Source organism: Procambarus clarkii, chromosome 13, assembly GCF_040958095.1.
Source record: "Procambarus clarkii isolate CNS0578487 chromosome 13, FALCON_Pclarkii_2.0, whole genome shotgun sequence".
In the NCBI taxonomy this organism is placed as follows: Eukaryota; Metazoa; Arthropoda; class Malacostraca; order Decapoda; family Cambaridae; genus Procambarus; species Procambarus clarkii.
The window spans coordinates 38125888-38149717 of NC_091162.1; the positions used below are offsets into that span (position 1 = coordinate 38125888).

General features: G+C 41.2%; 1 long non-coding RNA gene across 1 annotated transcript; it reads left to right on the forward strand.

The window, feature by feature from the left end:
- The first annotated feature begins 1401 nt into the window (after positions 1 to 1401).
- On the forward strand, positions 1402 to 2489 carry LOC138364504 (uncharacterized). The gene is made up of 3 exons (XR_011228421.1): positions 1402 to 1498; positions 1609 to 1745; positions 1854 to 2489. It is a non-coding gene; the product is annotated as an uncharacterized lncRNA (long non-coding RNA).
- The last annotated feature ends 21341 nt before the right edge of the window (positions 2490 to 23830 follow it).

The window sequence follows — 23830 nt, forward strand, 5'->3', positions numbered from 1 at the left end:
GATGTGTTTCCCCCTCCTATTGGATATATCATCCCTAGACCAATACATATTAGATAATATAGATATGCGACTAAGATTGGAGCTCTCCCCCCATGCCTGGGTCCTAAATACAAGCGTGGACGATGGCTCTAAGTATCGCCTGCATATGGATTATGCTAAGTTATGGGTGACGCGGGTGTTCCCCTACCCAAGTGCTTACCTGGCCTTAAACAGCTCACTGTTAGCATCCCCCGACCCCATAACCTATACTTTCAATAGAACCATTTCTAAAACATATGTTCTAGCAGGGAATCAAACTAGTCTCTTAATTGATCAACCATGGGCGCAAGTAATTCCACACAAGATATACATGATAATCGTTCCAATGAATTATTTCGCCGGTCTTCACCAAGGTAATGGATTATATTTTGAAAATGCAAAGCTGAAAAGTATTGCTATGTATTTGAACAATAATGCAATTTACCGAATTGGTGGCGATTTCGATAACCATTATTCCCGCCTTTATTATGAAACTTTGAAGACATTAGGCTTAGAGCGTGATTCACTACTGGCCTATGACTCTTTTAATAAGGGAAGATCAATATTCGCCTTTGACTTAACCACCATTCAAACAAAAGATTCCCTCCCTGTGGAGAAATCTGGCAACTTGCGTATGGAGCTTGAATTTGGTGGGGGTGTTACATATAACAGACTGGTTTTACTGTTTGGGGAAACGACCGGGGTACTGTCCATCGATGGGCAGAGAACTGTTCTGTGTGACGTGCGAGCGTAAAAAAACATAATGAATTGTTATGATATAAATATTAATTTAAAAAATAATCTAGGGGATCGAACACTCTACCTAGGTTGTTATAATGCTGATGAGATAGAACATTTAAATATATCTTCAAGAAAACCTATTGTTTTCATAACTAATATTTTACCTTCAAATAGCAGAATCACTATGGGACATTGGGTAGGAATTTATGTTGATAAAGTTAATCATCGGATGTTTTTTTTTTGATAGTTATGCAATATCGCCAGTTACTTACGGACGTCATTTTCAAGGATTTATTAAAACTAACAAAATAAGAAAGGTGTTTGGAATGCGCTACAGACTCCAGAGTGATTTTACTCTCGCCTGTGGACTGTATTGCGTCATGTTCGTTCATAGGGTGAGCCACCTGGGGTTGCCTTCAACAGTACACTACTTACATAATGTATTTTCAAGCATTACTTTAAAATTAAATGATAAACGAGCCCTTGCTTATGCAAGACGATATTTTCCTATGAAACATCATTGTGTTAGGACATTTTGTAGAGGTATAGGGGTTGGTTCTTATAGGTGGTGTAGAGAATATTTTTGTTAGCTAGGCAACCTACCTAACAAGGGGTGTAGCCTCCTATAAAAACCCCTCTCCCCCACCCACCCCCCTCAGAAGACTGTCTTCCTCCTACGAAATGGGAGGTGTCTCTCAAAAAACACCTGCGGGGAAGATTGAAGTCCTTGAAGGACCTGGTTAGTATTACCCTATCTTTCTGCTAATAGATTTATTTTATGTTTTATTTCCCTCAATAAAAAAAAAAAGTTTGTATATCCTCTATTTCACCTCTTATGTTTTTCTCCAGTGCAGTTCTTGGGACCCGTCCACATTTGTAGAGTAGTAATTCTACGTGGGGGGTCTGCCCCAAACAAGATGCTGTTACGTAGTCTAATTGACGACGCCTGCTGTAGAGGACACAAGGCCGCTCCTGCAGGGGAAGAGGTATGTACTAGTTGTTCTTAGAGAAAAATATAATATTTTTCTAATAAAATATATAATTATATAAAAAACCTTTAATCACTATAAATTATTTCCCCCATCTCTTTCCAGAACACTTCCGATGAGAGAGAGGAGGAAACTCAGCCAAAAGGTGTCCACCCAACTCACCCCACCCCCCCAAGAGAGGGGGGGGATGGGGCTCAAGACCTTCCCCCACTCTTCACTGATGAGGAATCGTCACAATTCTACTCAGACGAGGATGGGGGTGTGGGATAGGGAGGGGAGGGGTAGAGCTGTAGTAAGTGAAATATGGCAAGAGCACTCTGTAAACTACAATTATTAACTAACATAATTACTTATACATTTTGTAGTTTTTACCTAATAAAGCATTTAATAAATTATTTGATGTTTTTTTTAACCTTTGGGGGAGGGGGAGGATTTATAATTTAATACTCCTTAAATACTCCCATATAAGGGAGGGGCCATTCAGACTTGTTCGAATATATATATATCCTTAATTAGTCCTATATATTTATAATGAGTGTAGTGTTTAAACGGAGATGACACAGTGTAAGTGACATGTGGTGGGGGCACACCGTAGACTACAATTTGAGGTGGGTCTATCTGTCACCCCGCTTCTGATTCCTTTTGTCCGATAAGTGGGCCTATCTGGCTCCCCGCCTCTGATTCCATTGTATGATAAGTACCCCCCATTGTTTGTTAAGTGCGCCTATCTGGCTCAGAATATACTACTGATACTTGTAGGCAAGTGTTATTCAAGCTGTGAGAAGGTGTGCTAGTCTGGTGAGTGTGTTACTTGCCCCATACACGTGTTTGACTTGACACATTTCATTGTGGTGAACAAGTGGGGGTGGGGGGCCCACCTGGGCCATACGCTAGCTGGGGCTCCATTAATTAACCCTTGAGAATATGAGCGCGACGGCGGTGTTATGACCACAGGCTCGGTCGACTCCCTGGCTAATTGTTCACTACCACGCCTGCCCTCTACTCTTACTCCTCCACCCACCTTACACACACACACCGCTGGAAGACAGAAGAATTACGGGGGACATGATCACCACATTCAAGATTCTCAATGGGATTGATAGGGTAGATAAAGACAGGCTATTTATCACAAGGAGCACACGCACCAGGGGACACAGGTGGAAACTGAGTGCCCAAATGAGCCACAGATATATTACAAAGAACGTTTTTAGTGTCAGTGATTGACAAATGGAATGCATTAGGCTGACTCCATACACAGTTTCAAGTGTAGATAAAATAAGAGTCCAATAGGCTCAGGACCAAAGAGCCAGAGCTCAACCCCCGCAAACACAATTAGGTGAGTACAGTACACACACAGAGAGAGACCCGGTATGTAACGTGACTACCTACCTCACGTCCAATAAAAGATGCAAATCACCATACAAGAGTAAGAAGGACGCCAACGTGCTCACGAAGGACTCTTCCAGACACCACACGCAACACCATGAAAGAAATGAATGCAGACTATGCCTTTACATGACATCTGTATCACCTATCAGCCCCAAAGCTCTTAATATATAGACAAAATGAAAATATACCTCCTTCAAGGTGCATAAAAAACCACAAATAATTGCGCAGTAACACACATACAATCGACACAGCGACAGAGGGTAGACATAACCCAAGCAGTTGACAACAAACACAGAGCAAGAATCATCATACAGTGTACAAGACGACGCCGGAACAACCCGTTAAGACCACACCTGCTGCCACAGCTCACTAATGAGAGTGTAGAGCCTGGTCACCTCGACGAGGTAACAACCTCCCTTCTCACCATATCTCCAGGGTCAACCCGTTCTCACACAAGACAGCACATATATGACTTAATGCTTAAAGTCAATATGTTGAATATGAATTAGTAAATATGTGATATATTCCCAGTTACTTTTTTTTACCAAGGCCCAAACTCTTCCTCACGTACCAATTTACGTGTCACAGTACCCGTCCGTCAACATAGATAGCAGAATATTCGTGATTGGCTTTACAAATCTTTAAAGGATGTTTTGTAGGAACGCTAACAGAAAACGATGTTACGTTGGAATGTCTATGGGGTAAACTACTGCAAACAGGACGGTATTGTGTCTACTATACCAACTATAGCTAGGATGGGTATATTGTCACCTACCGCCTGTTAGGTGGGAAAGGGGTCCAATAGCACCCACAGGATGGGTATGAGGGTCATATCCACCCACAGGATGAGTATGGGGATCACATCCACCCACAGGAAGGGTATGGGGTCCAATACCACCCACAGGATGAGTATGGCGTCCACTACAACCCACAGGATGGGTATGGGGCTCCAACCACCCATAGAATGGGTATGGGGCTCCAACCACAAATAAAATGGGTATAGGGTCCAATAACACCCACTGGATGTGTATGGCGTCCATTGCCGCGCGTCGAGCTCGAAAACCACAGCATTCATCTCAGAACCATACCTATTTCACACAGATTCCTTAATAAACGTAAGAGTTTTATATGTCACAAGAAAGATAGAAATATAAGCTTCATTCTAAATACCTTACCATGGGCATATTTAAATTTAAAGCGAAGATACGTGTACTTTTATAATAGCCGAGCTTTAACCCCGGACAGATTGATCGACTGAGCAACTCTCTCTCAGAACAATGTTTATTTCACGTGAATTCGTTAATAAACATATATGTTTTATATGTCTCAAGAAAGGCAGACATATAAGCTTCACTTTAAACACTTTACCATGGACATATTTAAAGTTCTAATGAAGATACATGTATTTTAAAAATTACGGAGCTCCCACCCCGTACAGACTGAACGACAGAGCAACTCTCTCTCAGATCAATGTTTATTTCACGTAAATTCGTTAATAAACACAAATGTTTTATATGTCTTAAGCAAGATAGAAATAAGAGCTTCATTTTAAATACATTACAATAGACATATTTATAGCTCAAGTGAAGATACATATGTTTTTATAGTAGCGCTCAGTAGCTTGTCGGGCATGGAGTGCAGACGCCTACGCACTTGCAGATATATTGTGTAAATAACAAAGATACGTTAATAAAGCCTAAAATCTTATATGCCTCCAGAAAGACCGAGATATGAACATTATTATGATTTCACCAAATGAAATATATCATGTTCGAGAACAAAGATATATCAATTTTAAATTAAGTTTCGACTCTTGCTCGGGCGAGAGAGATGGGGCGACTCTCGCCCCATCTATTGGAGATTCTGTCCACTAAAGACCCAAAGCTACTCAAACCCTCCTAGCATTATTTAAGTAATATGGTATATTTACTATAATGTGGGTGCTGAATGCAGAACATGAGAAAACATATATTTACTCCAAACTAATATAATTTCATTATGAAATAAGTAGCATCAAAGGAAGTCGACGGTCCAAGCGTCAATGTTGTGGAGCGACTTATCCAAGATATATCGTTGTTTGGAAAGTGTTTGTTGGCATATCCAGTTGTCGCACTTCTCTGCACAAATTATCACAAATTTAAATTATAATGTTAACAAGTAGAATACGTATTTTTAATACAATCTAACATAACTAGCCAGAAAACATTTAACATTTATTAAAAAAATATATGTTTGGAAGTTAAATCGACTTCATAGGACAATAGTTTTGTTATATATACTCGTTATTCGTTGACATGCGTTCGCTACTTAAACTACCATGTACTGTACTTATATAAAATCTCCCATGTCTCTTCGCTCATCTCACCGAACCATACAGGCTCTTTGATATATTGTTTAATTAATTGAGATTCACAAATAAAGCTTATAATTGTATATGTTATCAAAAAGGCAGAGCTTATTTTAGTTCATTTATTATGCACCCCATACCCATCCTATGAGCGACAGTGGAGTGTTACAGAGGCACATAATGAGCTCAGGGACTGAGCCCCACAATTCATATAGCCAAGCAAGTTATAATCTTGATAAGCTAGTTACAAAAGTCAATGCACATTGTCACATCAACATTGGGCTCGAGTCCGACCACAAGTACAGTTTATAATTTAAGCAACTGACATATATGGAGGGCTAGTGTCACAATTGATATGTTTATCCTACACATAACCCCCTCTCCCCCATCCAATGGGCAGCGGTGGATAGGTTACAATCAAGTCGTTTTTTGCGTTTTATTCAGAGATTAGATCTTATTGGGTGAGGAAAGATATTCATATTTTAAAGAAGGCTTCTTGGCTGATGCTCTCCATTGATGGAAAATATACAACCTTTTGAAAATCAATGTTAGTTTGATCTAGATATTGTAATTAACGAAAGTATTTATGTCATCTGAAAGGTAGAAATATAGGCTACATTTAAAATCCTTTGTCATAAATATAACTGAAGTGAAAACGAAGATATATGCGTTTTGATAGTTACTTGATGGCTAGCTCTGAGAGTGTGAAGCCCTGCACACCAGCCAATAAATTGTATAATTAGTTTCCATATATTTTAATTAATCTTAAAAATCTATATGTCAGAAGAAAGGAAGATGTAGCCGTTAATGTGACAACATTTAAAAATATATATATCTTAAGTTAAATAAATAATACCACCTTATTGCCGGTGTCCGGACACATGAAAATTACCTAGGTATCACTATCCAGCCAGGCGGGGATCACAGGCTGCACAATACTGATAAATTATGTAATGCACTACTTGTGGTCCATCTCGAACCCATTTATGATGTGACGACTTATAGTGAATTTTGTAACTAGCTCATCAAGATTGTAACTTGCTTAGCAGAATGAATTGTGGGGTTCGGTCCATTCATTTTCTTTCTTTATTATGCACCCCATAATACACATCTCGTGGGCGGTGGTGTAAAGGATTACAGAGGCACATAATCGGTTCAGGAACTGAACCCTCTAGTTCGTTTAGCTAAGCAAATAACAATCTTTTGACGCTAGTTACAAAATTATTAATGTACACATACTTATGCATACATGTACATATTCATACGTATACATATATACATACACATACATATTTAATCACCACCACAAATACACACATCAGTAATCTTTTGTGTCACAAGTGATTCAACAAGAGGCTCACAACAGTCACTATACAAGGCACTTTACATTTATGGTGAGTCACAAAGTTACTAGTCTTGCTGCACACCCACCCAACTGGGCGGCAGCTTTACAGTCATGTGCTCCACACCCACCCAACTGGGCGGCAGCTTTACAGTCATGTGCTCCACACCCACCCAACTGGGCGGCTGCTTTACAGTCATGTGCTCCACACCCACCCAACTGGGCGGCTGCTTTACAGTCATGTGCTCCACACCCACCCAACTGGGCGGCAGCTTTACAGTCATGTACTCCACACCCACCCAACTGGGCGGCAGCTTTAAAATCATGTGCTCCACACCCACCCAACTGGGCGGCAGCTTTACAGTCATGTGTATGCATTACCTACAGTAAGCAAATTTTGGATACTTCGCTAAGATTTCGGGCAGCACATCATTATGAATGAAGTACTTACACATTTCATGGACACTATTGATGTTGTTATCTTTAAATTCCGCGATTTTTCACATTCCATTATATAATGACGCAAAGTATGCGAATAGTTCTGCTGACAGAGTTTACATTTAGTCAAATCAACATCATCAGATGTTACAAACTTCCAGAGGTACTTGTAGCTGAGCCTAAACCTAGCAGTGGTAACATCTAGAAGTCTGCTAACATTATTGGATGACCCATAGACGAGCGATTCATCAAAGTTTATACAATATTGTGAAATTGAGAGTCAGTGTAGTAACATAAACTGGTAAATCATAAATATTGTAAGTTAAGAATCTGATGCATGTGTGTGTGTTGGGGGGGCGGGGGTTATACCTTTGGTAAGCGAGAGTGGAAAGTAACCTTAGACGTACTGCGGTCAATGTGGGGGGGGGAGGGGGAGGGAGGGTGGGAGAGTCAAATCCACCCTCCAACATCTGGACAGAGTACCACCAGCCTCCACAACACTCCATCAGCCTCCAGCTGATGCTTGTAGATGCCTCATCTAACCTCACTTATGTCACACATTAACCTACAGTTCCTGTGATATTTAAACTCCTCATCACAGTGGCGTCTCACCAATATAAACTGTATTGGATTTTGTCCCGAAATAGCTATATGCTGACTGGACGTGTATGTATGTATGTATGTATGTATGTATGTATGTATGTATGTATGTATGTATGTATGTATGTATGTATGTATGTATGTATGTATGTATGCATGCATGCATGTATGCATGTATGTATGTATGTATGTATGTATGTATGTATGTATGTATGTATGTATGCATGTATGTATGTATGTATGTATGTATGTATGTATGTATGTATGTATGTATGTATGTATGTATGTATGTATGTACGCATGTATGTATGTATGTATGTATGTATGTATGTATGTATGTATGTATGTATGTATGTATGTATGTATGTATGTATGTATGTACGTATGTATGTATGTACGTACGTATGTATGTATGTATGTACGCATGTACGTATGTATGTATGTATGTATGTATGTATGTATGTATGTATGTATGTATGTATTCCCAATCACGTTAAAGACTCCCCCTCTATCACCCAGTTTAAGAGAAAAACAACTATGTACTAAATAATCGACTCCTTGTAACTTTAATTATGCTGACCTTCCTATCTGTATTCAGACTGAGCCTACCATCATTAAAGGTGATTATAACACTAGGCATAGGAATATTGGTAATTCGCAGTTCAGTAATCGTAACGGCAACCAACTGGTGTCACTATTAGGTAGTCACGATGATGCACAGATTGTGGGTGACCTTGAACCGACGAATATCTACGGAGGTATTCTTGATCTATGTCTCGGTTTCAACGTCTCCCACACCGTGTGTGCCTCGTCAATAGTGCCAGTTATGGCGTCTGATCATCTGGGCATATTAGCCACTGTAAGCATTGGCAGCTCTATCCTCCCTGGTGGAGTGTTCAAGCGGAAGAGGCTGGCTCTGCCCATCGATCAACGAGACAATGTTGTTGCTCATGTGTCAGATTGGTGCAGTTCATCTGAGCCTTCATCAGTTGAAGATTTTAACAATGAGCTCACAGGTACTATCGAACAGTTTATAGAATCACTTGATTCATCGTCCAGGCCACGTAACCCAAATTACACTGGTCATAGCACTTATGTTTATTATGATTCTAAATTGCAGACACTAAAACGCACTTCCAGAATAATTGGACTAGCTTGTAGAAGGACCCGCACTGCTGAAATGCTCTTTCAAGCGGCTCTGGCTAAGGCCAGGGAACGTATGGTGGAGCTGAGGCAGACAGACTGGGAAACTTTTGTCCGTGGTCTCAATTCTCACACGCCACTAAGTGGGGCATGGAAGGATATCAACAAGATCAAAGGGAAAAATGCTGCAGAGATCTCGTACCCTAATCCTCTGCACAGATTAAATGAGCTTGTTGGTGCTTGGGCCACGACTTCCAGCTTTGACAGTCTTCCTCTACCCTCACAGAATGAATTAAATGATAGATATACTGATAGGGCAAGGTTCCTTGACTTCATGCTTCATCAAGAGGATGACTGTGACATGCTTTTACTGAATACGAACTAGATTCTGCTCTACATAAAGGCAAAGCTACATCACCCGGGGAGGATGGAGTTACTGACGGCATACTGCATATGCTTCTGCTAGTTCCAGGGAATACCTTTCTTCAATTGTATAATATGAGCTATGTAACTGGGGAGCTTCCTAAGTCATGGACCAACAGTTGATACCTGGTTGATACCTGGTTGATGGGGTTCTGGGAGTTCGTCTACTCCCCAAGCCCGGCCCGAGGCCAGGCTCGACTTGTGAGAGTTTGGTCCACCAGGCTGTTGCTTGGAGCGGCCCGCAGGCCCACATACCCACCACAGCCCGGTTGGTCCGGCACTCCTTGGAGGAATAAATCTAGTTTCCTCTTGAAAATGTCCACGGTTGTTCCGGCAATATTTCTTATGCTTGCTGGGAGGACGTTGAACAACCGCGGACCTCTGATGTTTATACAGTGTTCTCTGATTGTGCCTATGGCACCTCTGCTCTTCATTGGTTCTATTCTACATTTTCTTCCATGTCGTTCACTCCAGTACGTTGTTATTTTACTGTGTAGATTTGGTACTTGGCCCTCCAGTATCTTCCAGGTGTATATTATTTGATATCTCTCTCGTCTTTTTTCTAGTGAGTACATTTGGAGGGCTTTGAGACGATCCCAATAATTTAGGTGCTTTATTGCGTCTATGCGTGCCGTATATGTTCTCTGTATTCCCTCTATTTCAGCAATCTCTCCTGCTTTGAAGGGGGAAGTGAGTACTGAGCAGTACTCAAGACGGGACAACACAAGTGCCTTGAAGAGTACAACCATTGTGATGGGATCCCTGGATTTGAAAGTTCTCGTAATCCATCCTATCATTTTTCTGGCTGTCGCAATATTTGCTTGGTTATGCTCCTTAAACGTTAGGTCGTCAGACATTATTATTCCCAAATCCTTTACATGCTGTTTTCCTACTATGGGTACATTTGATTGTGTTTTGTACTCTGTATTATGTTTAAGGTCCTCATTTTTACCGTACCTGAGTACCTGGAATTTATCACTGTTAAACATCATGTTATTTTCTGATGCCCAGTCGAAAACTTTATTAATATCAGCTTGAAGTTTTTCAATGTCCTCAGCCGAGGTAATTTTCATACTGATTTTTGTGTCATCTGCAAAGGATGATACGAAGCTGTGACTTGTATTTTTGTCTATATCTGATATGAGAATAAGGAAAAGCAGTGGTGCAAGGACTGTACCCTGAGGTACAGAGCTTTTCACTGCACTTGGACTAGATTTTATATGGTTGACAGTTACTCGCTGAGTCCTGTTTGACAGAAAACTGAGTATCCAGCGTCCTACTTTACCGGTTATTCCCATTGACTTCATTTTGTGTGCTATCACGCCATGGTCACATTTATCGAAGGCCTTTGCGAAGTCCGTGTATATCACATCAGCATTCTGTTTCTCTTCTAATGCCTCAGTGACTTTGTCGTAGTGCTCAAGTAGCTGTGAGAGGCACGATCTTCCCGCTCGAAATCCATGTTGGCCTGGGTTATGAAGGTCATTGGTCTCCATGAAATTGGTGACCTGACTCCTAATCACTCTCTCAAATACTTTTATGATGTGCGATGTTAGTGCAACTGGTCTATAATTTTTTGCCAATGCTTTGCTCCAATGCTTTTTGCCAATGCTTTGCTTTGCAGTGTTATTATTCCCATTCCTAAACCTCACCAGCCGAGTGCTTTTCGCCCAATCTCCCTCACTAGTTGTCTCTATAAGTGTCTTGAGAGGATGGTTCTCAACCGTCTCCTTTACAAAATTATTAATATGTTGTCTCCCCAGATATATGGCTTTATGCATGGAAAGAATGTACATCACTGTATTACCACATTCCTCACCCTGCATACTGATAGGTCATATACCACTTTCCTAGATCTTAAGTCAGCCTTTGACATTGCTAACCCACACGTCATTCTGAGAGAACTTGCTAAAATGAATGTTGGAATGTTAATGTTAAAAATTGTTCAAACTGAAATAAATATATAACACTGTACGGTACAGTTGTGTTTAATTATGTTTTGCGATTCCTTTGGTAAAAGTATTTGTGCACCAAGTACTACTAGGTCATTATGAGATATGCTGAATGTTGTCAATATACCATCTGAATACGCTTCACTTTGCGTTAATCATTGGACGTCCTAATGATTAAGGTCCCCAAAAGGACTTAATCAGACCTCAGTGGATAATTTTACTCTCCCTCTCTCTCTCTCTCTCTCTCTCTCTCAGAGCATCCTCTTTTCTGACCAGGGGGAGAAAGATACTGGCAGTATGGGGCGTTAAAGTTTATTGAAGATTAAATTCTGCAGAACATGTAAATATGCAGAACATGTTCTGCAGAACATGTAAATATATAAAGTTAAAGTTTAAAAATAAAAAAAAAATATATATAAACTATATATAAAGTTTACATTGTTTTGCGAGGGCAGGCGGAGTGAGGCAGAGCCCCATTGTGCGCCCGTATTTATACGGCCCCAAACTGCCCGCGCAACGCCGCGGGACGCGCTGCACAATTGTTTCTTTCTCCCCCGCCAGAAACATCCCCGCTTGCGATCAAGCAGTGACCATTATGTGTTGTATGTGGGTGCTGAAGTTCAGTCTCTTGTCTATGTATAGGTGAAGGAACTTTCCATAATTGTTATTGCTAATGTTTACTTGTAATACTGGGTATACATCCGGTGTTCTTACCCTCGACCGCGGTGAGGGTAAGCCGTGGTCGTATGGTCTGAAACCCACAAATATTTACAATGGGGGGGAGGATAACATTTCCTCTTCAAGCACGCGCACACAAATGAACTATGTTACTTAACTGGAAGCACTCGTACAACATAATTTACACGATTTCTCAGGATAATTATACTTCTTACCAGCATATATACACTATAGTACCTAGGAGGTTCTCTTCAATGGTATCTAAGATAATTAAAAGAACCCAAGCAAACCACTGTGGAAATGTGCAGGACAAACATATCAATTGTGACACTAGCTCTCCACATATGGCATTTGCTTAATTTAGAAACTGTACTTGTGGTCGATCTCGAACCCACGTTGTTGATGTGACGATGTGTTATGAATTTTGTGGCTAGCTCCTCAAGATTGCAACTTGCTTAGATAAATAAATTGTGTGTTCAGTCCCTGAACCCATTATGTGATAAATTAACTAAACTAAAAACTTTAGTCTGGCGACGAAACCTGAACTGCATAATGTAAATAGGGATTAACCAGAAAAAGATATAGGTGAAGAATAACACCAGGTAACTGCGTTAATTACAATATCTAGATCAAACTAACATTGATTTTCAAAGGTTGTATATTTTCCATCAATGGAGAGCATCAGCCAAGAAGCCTTCTTTAAAATATGAATATCTTTACGCACCCAATAAGATCTAATCTCTGAATAAAACGCAAAAAACGACTTGATTGTAACCTATCCACCGCTGCCCATTGGATGGGGGAGAGGGGGTTATGTGTAGGATAAACATATCAATTGGGACACTAGCCCTCCATATATGTCAGTTGCTTAAATTATAAACTGTACTTGTGGTCGGTCTCGAGCCCATTGTTGATGTGACAATGTGCATTGACTTTTGTAACTAGCTTATCAAGATTATAACTTCCTTGGCTATATGAATTGTGGGGCTCAGTCCCTGAGCCCATTATGTGCCTCTGTAACACTCCACTATCGCCCATAGGATGGGTATGGGGTGCATAATAAATGAACTAAACTAAGCTCTGCCTTTTTGTTAACAGATACAATTATCAGCTTTATTTGTGAATCTCAATTAATTAAACAATATATCACAGAGCCTGTAGGGTTCGGTGAGATGAGCGAAGAGACATGGGAGATTAAATGGGATTCTTGTAATGTTATTTGTCTATTTGTACTCACTGAATTTGTGCGCCCCTTGAGGGACTTGAAGTAGAGGGGGGTAGAAATAGCCTAAGCTACTCTATCCCTTTGAGATGTATTTATTGCTTATCTCAATAAACATACTTGAACTTGACATGGGAGATTTTACATAAGTACAGTACATGGTAGTTTAAGTAGCGAACGCATGTCAACGAATAACTAGTATATATAACAAAACTATTGTCCTATGAAGTCGATTTAACTTCCAAACATATATTTTTTTAATAAATGTTAAATGTTTTCTGGCTAGTTATGTTAGATTTTATTAAAAATACGTATTCTACTTGTTAACATTATAATTTAAATTTGTGATAATTTGTGCAGAGAAGTGCAACAACTGGATATGCCAACAAACACTTTCCAAACAACGATATATCTTGGATAAGTCGCTCCACAACATTGACGCTTGGACCGTCGACTTCCTTTGATGCTACTTATTTACTTATTTCATAATGAAATTATATTAGTTTGGAGTAAATATATGATTCTCATGTTCTGCATTCAGCACCCACATTATAGTAAATATACCATATTACTTCATTACTTAAATAATGCTAGGAGGGTTTGAGTAGCTTTGGGTCTTTAGTGGACAGAATCTCCAATAGATGGGGCGAGAGTCGCCCCATCTCTCTCGCCCGAGCAAGAGTCGAAACTTAATTTAAAATTGATATATCTTTGTTCTCGAACATGATATATTTCATTTGGTGAAATCATAATAATGTTCATATCTCGGTCTTTCTGGAGGCATATAAGATTTTAGGCTTTATTAGCGTATCTTTGTTAATTATACAATATATTGGCAAGTGCGTAGGCGTCTGCACTCCATGCCCGACAAGCTACTGAGCGCTACTATAAAAACATGTATCTTCACTTGAGCTATAAATATGTCTATTGTAATGAATTTAAAATGAAGCTCTTATTTCTATCTTGCTTAAGACATATAAAACATTTGTGTTTATTAACGAATTTACGTGAAATAAACATTGATTAGAGAGAGAGTTGCTCTGTCGTTCAGTCTGTACGGGGTGGGAGCTCCGTAACTTTTAAAATACATGTATCTTCATTAGAACTTTAAATATGTCTATGGTAAAGTGTTTAAAGTGAAGCTTATATGTCTGCCTTTCTTGAGACATATAAAACATATATGTTTATTAACGAATTCACTTGAAATAAACATTGTTCTGAGAGAGAGTTGCTCGGTCGATCAATCTGTCCGGGGTTAAAGCTCGGCTATTATAAAAATACACGTATCTTCGCTTTAAATTTAAATATGCCCATGGTAAGGTATTTAGAATGAAGCTTATATTTATATCTTTCTTGTGACATATAAAACTCTTACGTTTATTAAGGAATCTGTGTGAAATAGGCATGGTTCTGAGATGAATGGTGCGGTTTTCGAGCTCGACGAGCAATGAAAACTGCCCCTTTTATAAAACTTCAAATATTTTCGGTTTTACTTAAAATATTTGTCTGGTAGAGGTTTAACATATAGTTCGCATTTTTGTCTTTCTTCTGACTAATAAATAATTTTGGTTTAATAAGTCATCAAGATGTTTTCAACAATATTTCACATGTATTTCATGTGAACAATGTATTTCAACAATACAATACAACAAATACACACATTGGTACATTATTGCAAAGGTACTATATGTCATGTTCACAGAAAATGGTACCATCCGTTTTCTATGTGCGGCGGCTGGGACGCCAGAGAGAGATTGGAGGTAAACAAGAGAGCGTACAGGACGCCCGCCAAGCTTGGTAGCTACTAGTCATGTAATCATATTAAGTATTAAAGTCAGTAACCAAGTCATGACTTTACATCAACCCTACAACCAAGACTTCCTCAGTAACACACAAACACCACATTGGCGACGAGGATGAACTGTGAACGCAGGTATTTGTTCAGTTTCAAACACAAGGGAGAAGCATGCTGCCTGGAGGAGGAAGAGAAGCTGTGAGCGCCATACCCGATGCTGTATGCTAACCGATGCTGTGTGCTAACCAATGCTGTGTGCTAAACGATGCTGTGTGCTAACCGATGCTGTGTGTTACCCAAGCTGTGTGCTACCCAAGCTGTGCTGAAGAAACTGTACTGAGGAATCTGCCGACGTTGTGTACGAAACGACGCATTGATGTGTACAAAACCTGATGTTTTGGTTACGAAACGACGCTTCGTGCTACAAAATTCATCACACTGAACTGACTGCTGTAACAACTGCTGTACCAACTGCTGCACCAACTGCTGTACCAACTGCTGCTGTGCCAACTGCTGTGCTGCTGCTGTACCAACTGCTGTGCTGCTGCTGTGAGTAGGAACAACACATGTACACAAGGGCTAGGTAAGAAGTCAGTTGCTGCTATATTGTGCACTGTTGTGAACTTTTGCATTAAAATACTTGTGTGCTTTGCAAAATTAAAGTAATTACAGTGAATTCTTGACTAACATATACAGTGCAGTAAGTGTTTAATATTCTGAGGAACATTTAAGTGATAAGTTTACATTTATTCAGTAAAAAATGGCAAATATACCTCAGTTTCCTGCATTTGATCCTGACTGTGACCAGACAAACCTGTCACAGAGGTGGGTCAAATGGCTTAAAAAGTTTGAAAATTTGTTGATAGTTTCTGACATCAAAAGTGCTGAAAGAAAGCGTGCCTTTCTACTTCATTATGCAGGTGATAGAGTTTGTGACATCTTTGACACACTGAAAGACACTGGTGGTGCCAAAGATTATGACACTGCCAAAGCCAAACTAACAGAGCATTTCAAACCAAGGCAAAATACTGCAATGGAAATTATGCATTTCAGGAGAGCAAAACAACTCTCTAATGAAACTGTGGATCAATACCACACACGTCTGCAGGGTTTAGCAGCCCATTGTGAGTTTGCTGATGTTGACAAAGAAATCAAACAGCAAATAATTGAAACATGCACATCTACACGTCTCCGTCGAAGAGCTCTAGAACTTGTTGATGATGAAAGTTCTCTTACCAAGATACTGGATATTGCTCGTCGAATGGAAGATGCTGCACGTGATGCTCGTGTCATGGAGTGCAGTGCCAATAACGGTTCTGCCACTGTTACTAACAGTGATGAGGTACGTAAGGTTCAGGGAGGACACCGTGATCAAAGAAGATATCATGGCAAACCTAACAGTAAATTTAGCCGAGAACCACGTCACAACTGGGGTCAAGGAACAAGGCTCAAGCAGTCACAACGACCCACATCAGAGGGTGTCAACAATAAATGTTACAATTGTGGAGGAGACTACCCACACCAAGATAATGTTTGTCCTGCTCAAGGTAAGAAGTCCTATGAGTGTGGAAAACTAGGTCATTTTGGTGCTATGTGTCGTTCCGCACTAAAGAAACCACAGTCAATGAATAAAAGCACTGTACGAGGATCAGGTCATAGGGGTCGAGGTGGTAAACACAATATTGCACCTCATATCCAGAATGTTAATAATGTACAAGACAACATTTCATTACAACCAGTCTCAGATGACAGTGAATGTGATTATACTTATGGAGTACAAGCAATCACAGAATGGAATGATCTTCCAAACAACCCAGAGACATGTGTATACATTGCTGGTATTTGTCTCAAGGTTCTCATTGACACTGGATCAAACATTGACACCATTGCTGAGTGCCACTATGAAAAATTTAAAAAACAGTTCCCAAAGCTTGAGAACTATAATGGCAAAGCCACTGCCTATGCTTCAAAGTTAGCCTTGCCAGTGATTGGAACTTTAACTGCAGAGATTAAGTCAAAGAATGCAATGCTCATTACTACATTCCATGTTGTTAGGAATGCAAAGGAGTCTTTACTCAGTTACAAGACTTCAACCAAATTGGGGCTACTTCAGCTTTCTAATGCTGTAGCAGTGGAATCTGCAAACAATGTTGATGGTATTGTTGCTGAATTTTCTGATCGATTTAAATCCATAGGTTGTTATACTGATAGCAAAGTACATCTGCATATCAACCCAGATGTAATTCCAGTTGCCCAACCACATCGCCGACAACCATTCCATACTCGCAAGAAAGTTGATGCCGAACTGGATAGGCTGATGGAACTAGATATCATTGAACCAGTAACAGGCCCAACACCATGGGTAAGCCCAATTGTCACTCCACCAAAGCCGAAGAATCCAGATGAGATACGCATTTGTGTGGACATGCGTGTTCCCAACAAGGCAATAATGCGTGAACGCCATCCTACACCCACTGTAGATGATATGATTTACCGCTTGAATGGTGCAACTGTATTCAGCAAGTTAGATTTAAACAAGGGCTATCATCAGCTTGAACTTGATGATGAGAGTCGCTTCATCACAACGTTTATGACACATCGAGGTCTGTATAGGTACAAGCGCCTGAGTTTTGGTATTAACAGTGCTGCCGAGGTATTCCAGCACACCATCAGCCAGGTATTGCAAGATATACCTAATGCTGACAACATGTCTGATGACATCATTGTTTATGGCCGTACCCAAGCTGAACACGACAAAGCTCTTCGTGCAACATTGCAACGCTTACGAGAAAAGAATTTGACGCTAAGCCGAGCAAAGTGTGAGTTCAATCAACATAAAATTGAATTCTTTGGACATGTACTTAGTGACAAAGGTCTGTCTCCAGATCCTAAGAAAGTTGCAGATATCAAGAATGCTGCACCTCCTTCAACGTCCACTGAAGTACATAGTTTTCTGGGAATGGCAAACTACTGTTCTCGCTTCATTCCAGATTTTGCTACCATTACAAAGCCTCTACGTGAGCTCCTGAAGAAAAATGCATCATGGTACTGGAGCGATATCGAGCAAAATGCATTTGATGCTGTGAAAGATGCACTAGTAGAGAATGCGACTGCTGCATACTTTGATCCATCAATGGACACTGAGTTAACGGTGGATGCTAGTCCTGTTGGATTAGGTGCTGTTTTAGCCCAACACAAACCTGGTCAACCAGATTCCAGAGTAGTAATTGCCTACGCCAGCCGTTCTCTCACAGATGTTGAGCAACGATACAGTCAGACAGAGAAGGAAGCTCTTGCTCTTGTATGGGGCTGTGAACACTTCAATGTGTATCTGCTTGGTGCGCCCTTCACCACGATAGTCACTGACCACAAACCGTTGGAGACCATCTTCAATAATCCAAAGTCCAAACCACCAGCTCGCATTGAGAGATGGGCTCTTCGTCTGCAACCATACAACTTTACGGTGAAATACAAGCCGGGTGCAGGCAATCCCGCTGATTACATCAGTCGACATCCTGCAAACAGTTTCACCATCACCAAGCATCAGCAAGTTGCCGAGGAATATGTACACTCTGTAACCTGTGATGCAGTCCCTAAGGCTCTTACTCTTGATGAAATCCGTACTGCAACCCTAGAGGACCCAACTCTGCAAGCAACAGTGGATGCATTGACTAAGAAAAAGTTTCCACGCATCCCACCCTCAGGAGTTGACCAAGATGCATTCAAAGCACTTGAACGCATCCAGACAGAATTAAGTGTTACGCAACAACGCGACACTGTGCTGCGAGGTACTCGTATCGTTATTCCAGCTGTTCTCCAGCAACGTGCTCTGAAGCTTGCACATCAAGGACACCAAGGTCTTGTTAGGACCAAACAGCTGCTACGAGAAAAGGTGTAGTTTCCTGGCATTGATCGTCAAGCAAAGGATATGCATGATGCCTGTGTCCCTTGCCAAGCTGCAGTGGATACTTCAAGACCAACACCTCTACAACCTTCACCACTACCTGCTGCACCATGGACGGAAGTATCGATGGACTTCTGCGGACCACTACCAACTGGAGAGTACTTGATGGTAGTCATTGATGATCACTCACGTTATCCAGAAGTAGAAATCATCAATTCCACGTCTGCAAAGGCCGTCATCCCGAAACTCGACAAGATCTTTTCAAACTTTGGCATTCCTGAAGTTGTCAAGACAGACAATGGACCGCCATTCAATGGACAAGACTTCGTCAACTTTTCTGAGCATATTGGATTCAAACACCGCCGTGTGATGCCACTACATCCTCAAGCAAATGGAGAAGTTGAGAGATTCATGCAACCTCTCATGAAAGCGGTACGCTGTGCTCATGCCGAAGGACGATCCTGGAAACAAGCCATGTATGCTTTTCTCAGGAACTACCGTGCAACACCACATGGAACACTGGGCAAGTCGCCTGGCGAACTTTTATTTGGACGTCCTATGAGAATCGCACTACCCGTCATGCCAGCCGAGGTAACGGATAAATGTCTCGCTCAGAAGGATGCACTAGCCAAGGGCAAAATGAAAATTGCTCATGATCAACGTGCAAAGGAACAGTTCATAAAGGTTGGAGACACTGTTCTCGTTAAAAAGAAAAAAGAGGGAAAGTTAGATATGCCGTATGATACAAAACCATATAAAGTGATTAGTGTAAAAGGAACTATGGTAACAGCTAGTAATAGAGATCATAGTATAACACGTAATATGGCTTATTTCAAAGTGATTCCAACTAGTGTAGAAAATGATGAAGTGCAAAGTCGTGCAAAAGAAAAAGAAAAAAATAGTTATAACCCGACAAACAATTCATCAAGGGATGTTATTGCATTTAAGGACTCTCGTCCTAAACGTCATGTTAAACGCCCTACACGATTTGATGATTAATTGTGTTCCTATGTAATGCAAAATATTTACTTGTCATGCTGAACTAAATTTAATATTGTTTGAATAATGCAGATATCTCATTCAATATTTTGTAACTTTGTATTACAGTTTCTTTCATGTTTAACATTGCATATGTATTTTTAACATTGAAATCCTTTGTGGAAAAGATTAAGTTGTTTAAATTCTTTGTGTGCTTAATTAATGTTAAATGTATGCAGTATCTCTTGATATGTTAATAACTTACTTTGTGTCAATAACTTTGCTTTGTGCTACAAGCATGGTAGACATCCTGTATTCATTCTTTTTAAAGAAAAGGAGGGATGTCATGTTCACAGAAAATGGTACCATCCGTTTTCTATGTGCGGCGGCTGGGACGCCAGAGAGAGATTGGAGGTAAACAAGAGAGCGTACAGGACGCCCGCCAAGCTTGGTAGCTACTAGTCATGTAATCATATTAAGTATTAAAGTCAGTAACCAAGTCATGACTTTACATCAACCCTACAACCAAGACTTCCTCAGTAACACACAAACACCACACTATACTATATATATATATATATATATATATATATATATATATATATATATATATATATATATATATATATATATATATATATATATATATATATATATATATATAAATTGTTGCAAGTCGAGCAACAAATATTTTACATTGAACAACAAATGAGATTGGAAAAGCAGTATTTCCACCTCTGCTATACAGAAAAAATAGACCCCAGACACACCCTATGGGTAGTAATGGACCCCCATACCGACACTATGAGGGTAGTGGACCCCATAATAACACTATGGGCGGTAGTGGGCACTATACAAACACTATGGGCGGTAGTTGACTTCATAGCGACCCTGTGGGCGGTAGTGGACCCCCTGCCGACCCTGTGGGCGCCAGTGGCCCCCATACCGACCCTGTGGGCGGCAGTGGACCCCTACCGACCCTGTCGACGCCCTACCGACCCTGTGGGCGGTAGTGGACCCCATACTGACCCTGTGGGTGGCAGTGGACCCCATACCGACCCTGTGGGCGGTAGTGAACCCCCTACCGACCCTGTGGGCGGCAGTTGACCCCCTACCAACCCTGTGGGCGGTAGTGGACCCTTTACCGACCCTGTGGGCTGCAGTGGACTCTATATACTAATCCTGTGGGCGATACTGGACCCTATACTCATCCTGTGGGCGGCAATGGACGCCATACACATCCAGTGGGTGATATTGGACCCCATACTTATTCTGTGGGTGGTTGGAGCCCCATACCCATCCTGTGGGTGATAGTGGACGCCATACTCATCCTGTGGGTGGTATTGGACCCCATACCCATCCTGTGGGTGGTTGTGAGCCCCATACCCATCCTGTCGGTGGTAGTGGACGCCATACACATCCAGTGGATGGTATTGGACCCCATTCCCTTCCTGTGGGTGGAAGTGATCCCCACGTTTGCAGTAGTTTACCCCATAAACATTCCAACATAACATCGTTTTCTGTTAGCGTTCCTACAAAACATTCTTTAAAGATTTTTAAAGCGCAAACTATGGTATATAATATTGATTGGTGAAGCACTGTTATTCTATGTAATAATTTATTGTGCTTATTATAATTTACTAAGAACAACTAATATTTCTCAAAACAAACCTACGAACCTTCAATAGGAAGTAGCTGATCTGTAATATTCTAAGAGCATGGACAATAGTAGGTAAATTTCACAACCCATGTGGGACCTGAAAACTACAATTTTCATTATAATTGAACCAATCTGGACTATTCTGCTATCTACGCTGATGGACGGGTACTGTGACACGTAAATTAGTACGTGAGGAAGAGTTTGGGCCTTGGTAAAAAAGGTAACTGGAAATATATCACATATGTACTAAATCATATTCAACATATTGACTTTAAGCATTAAGTCATATATGTGCTGTCTTGTGTGAGAACGGGTTGCCAGGGTAGGTATAACATGAAGGTCTGAAAACATAGGTCTATCGCTCAGTAATAGACATGTCTGGTCTTCCCTCGGAACACGCCAGTCATCCAGAAAGGATGAGAAAAAGTAAGGGGGGGGCCGAAGGCAGGAATAAACGCCTGTGATAGGGGATGGATGGGATAGATACTGGTGAATAATAACAAGGGTGGGACGAGAAAGGAACGGTATCTATCTTGAGGTTATCTTGAGATGATTTCGGGGCTTAGTGTCCCCGCGGTCCGGTCCTCGACCAGGCCTCCACCCCAGGAAGCAGCCCGTGGCAGCTGACAAAACTCCCAGGTACCTATTTACTGCTAGGTAACAGGGGCATCAGGGTGAAAGAAACTCTGCCCATTTTTCTCGCCGGCGCCCAGGATCTAACCCGGGACCACAAGATCACACGTCCAGTGTTCTGTCCGCTCAGCCACCGGCTCCCTTGCTCAGCCACCGGCATTTGGCATGGGGCCAGATGCAAAACAAACAAAAGAACGTGGAGAAACAAAACAACTGCTGTCTTTGCCCGCTTTCCCTTTGCCTCAGATGATGCCACCATGCACTTTAGGGAAACACAGCATCCTTTAGCGACCGGCATCGCAATGTAACATGAGCTTCCTTTCCAAGTGAAGAACATAAAAGAATATTCGTACTAGAATGGTTGATATGATCATTTCGATCATAGTCAACCACACACGCACACGTCCTAAGGGCCCGGGTTCGATACCCGGCCGAGGCAGAAACAAATAGGCAGAGTTTCTTTCACCCTGATGCTCCTGTTCACCTAGCAGTAAATAGGTACTTGGGAGTTAGACAGCCACTACAGGCTGCTTCCTAAGGATGTGCGCGCGCGTGTTAAAGGGAAATATATAGATATAAGACATAATAGAGCAAAAATAGATTGGTTAGAAATGTGGGGAGCGAATAGCTCGATTCTTCAGGTACAAATATTAAATACATGTTCCTGAGCCGAAGGGATTGAGCCACGAGGAAAGACTGCCAAAACAGGACCTTACCACACTGGAGGAAATAAGAGATGGGGGGGGGAGGGGGTATGATAAACGATTCCAAGGGAAATTGATAAGTTAGACAAAGCAACATTGGTCAAATCTAGACACAGCAGAACGAGAGGTCATAGATGGAAAGTTGAGAAACAAACGAGTCAAAAAGAACTTTTACAATGTAAGAGCCGTCAATAAGTGGAACAGGCTAGATGCAGAAGTCGTTGACGCTAATTCGATTCAAATTGTTAAATGTAAATATGATAAAAGCTAGAAAAGTGCGTCACTGCACTAATCTAAGAACGTTGGGAAGGGAGGGCCAGGAGCTGAGGTGGACGCAGCCAGCGCATCTAGGTGAGAACACACTATAGCCGTTGAGGTGTGTTGTAAGCTCAGTGTAGGCGTGACTGTGAGCGTATATTAGTGACCCGGCGTGTTTATCAATGGAGGAAGAGTTGTGGCTGTCATTCGCCAAAGTGCGCGGGATAACGCCCCGCTTCTTATTTCCGCGTAAGCTTCACATTGTCTAATCTGTCTGTATCAACCCCATCATGTCATCAGTTACCATGTTAACTGCCTTACTACTTTGACTTTTACGAACACATTAAACAATGTGAGTGTTGTGACAGCTGGCGCTAAATATGTGTTATTTGTCCTTAAGACACACGTGCAACGTCCCCGGACACCTGCACGTGTTCTTCTGGCTAATGTGCATCATTACTGTTGTCCTGGCTAGCGTCTACCACCACAGGTGTTGTCCTGGCTAGCGTCTACCACCACAGGTGTTGTCCTGGCTAGCGTCTACCACCACAGGTGTTGTCCTGGCTAGCGTCTACCACCACAGGTGTTGTCCTGGCTAGCGTCTACCACCACAGGT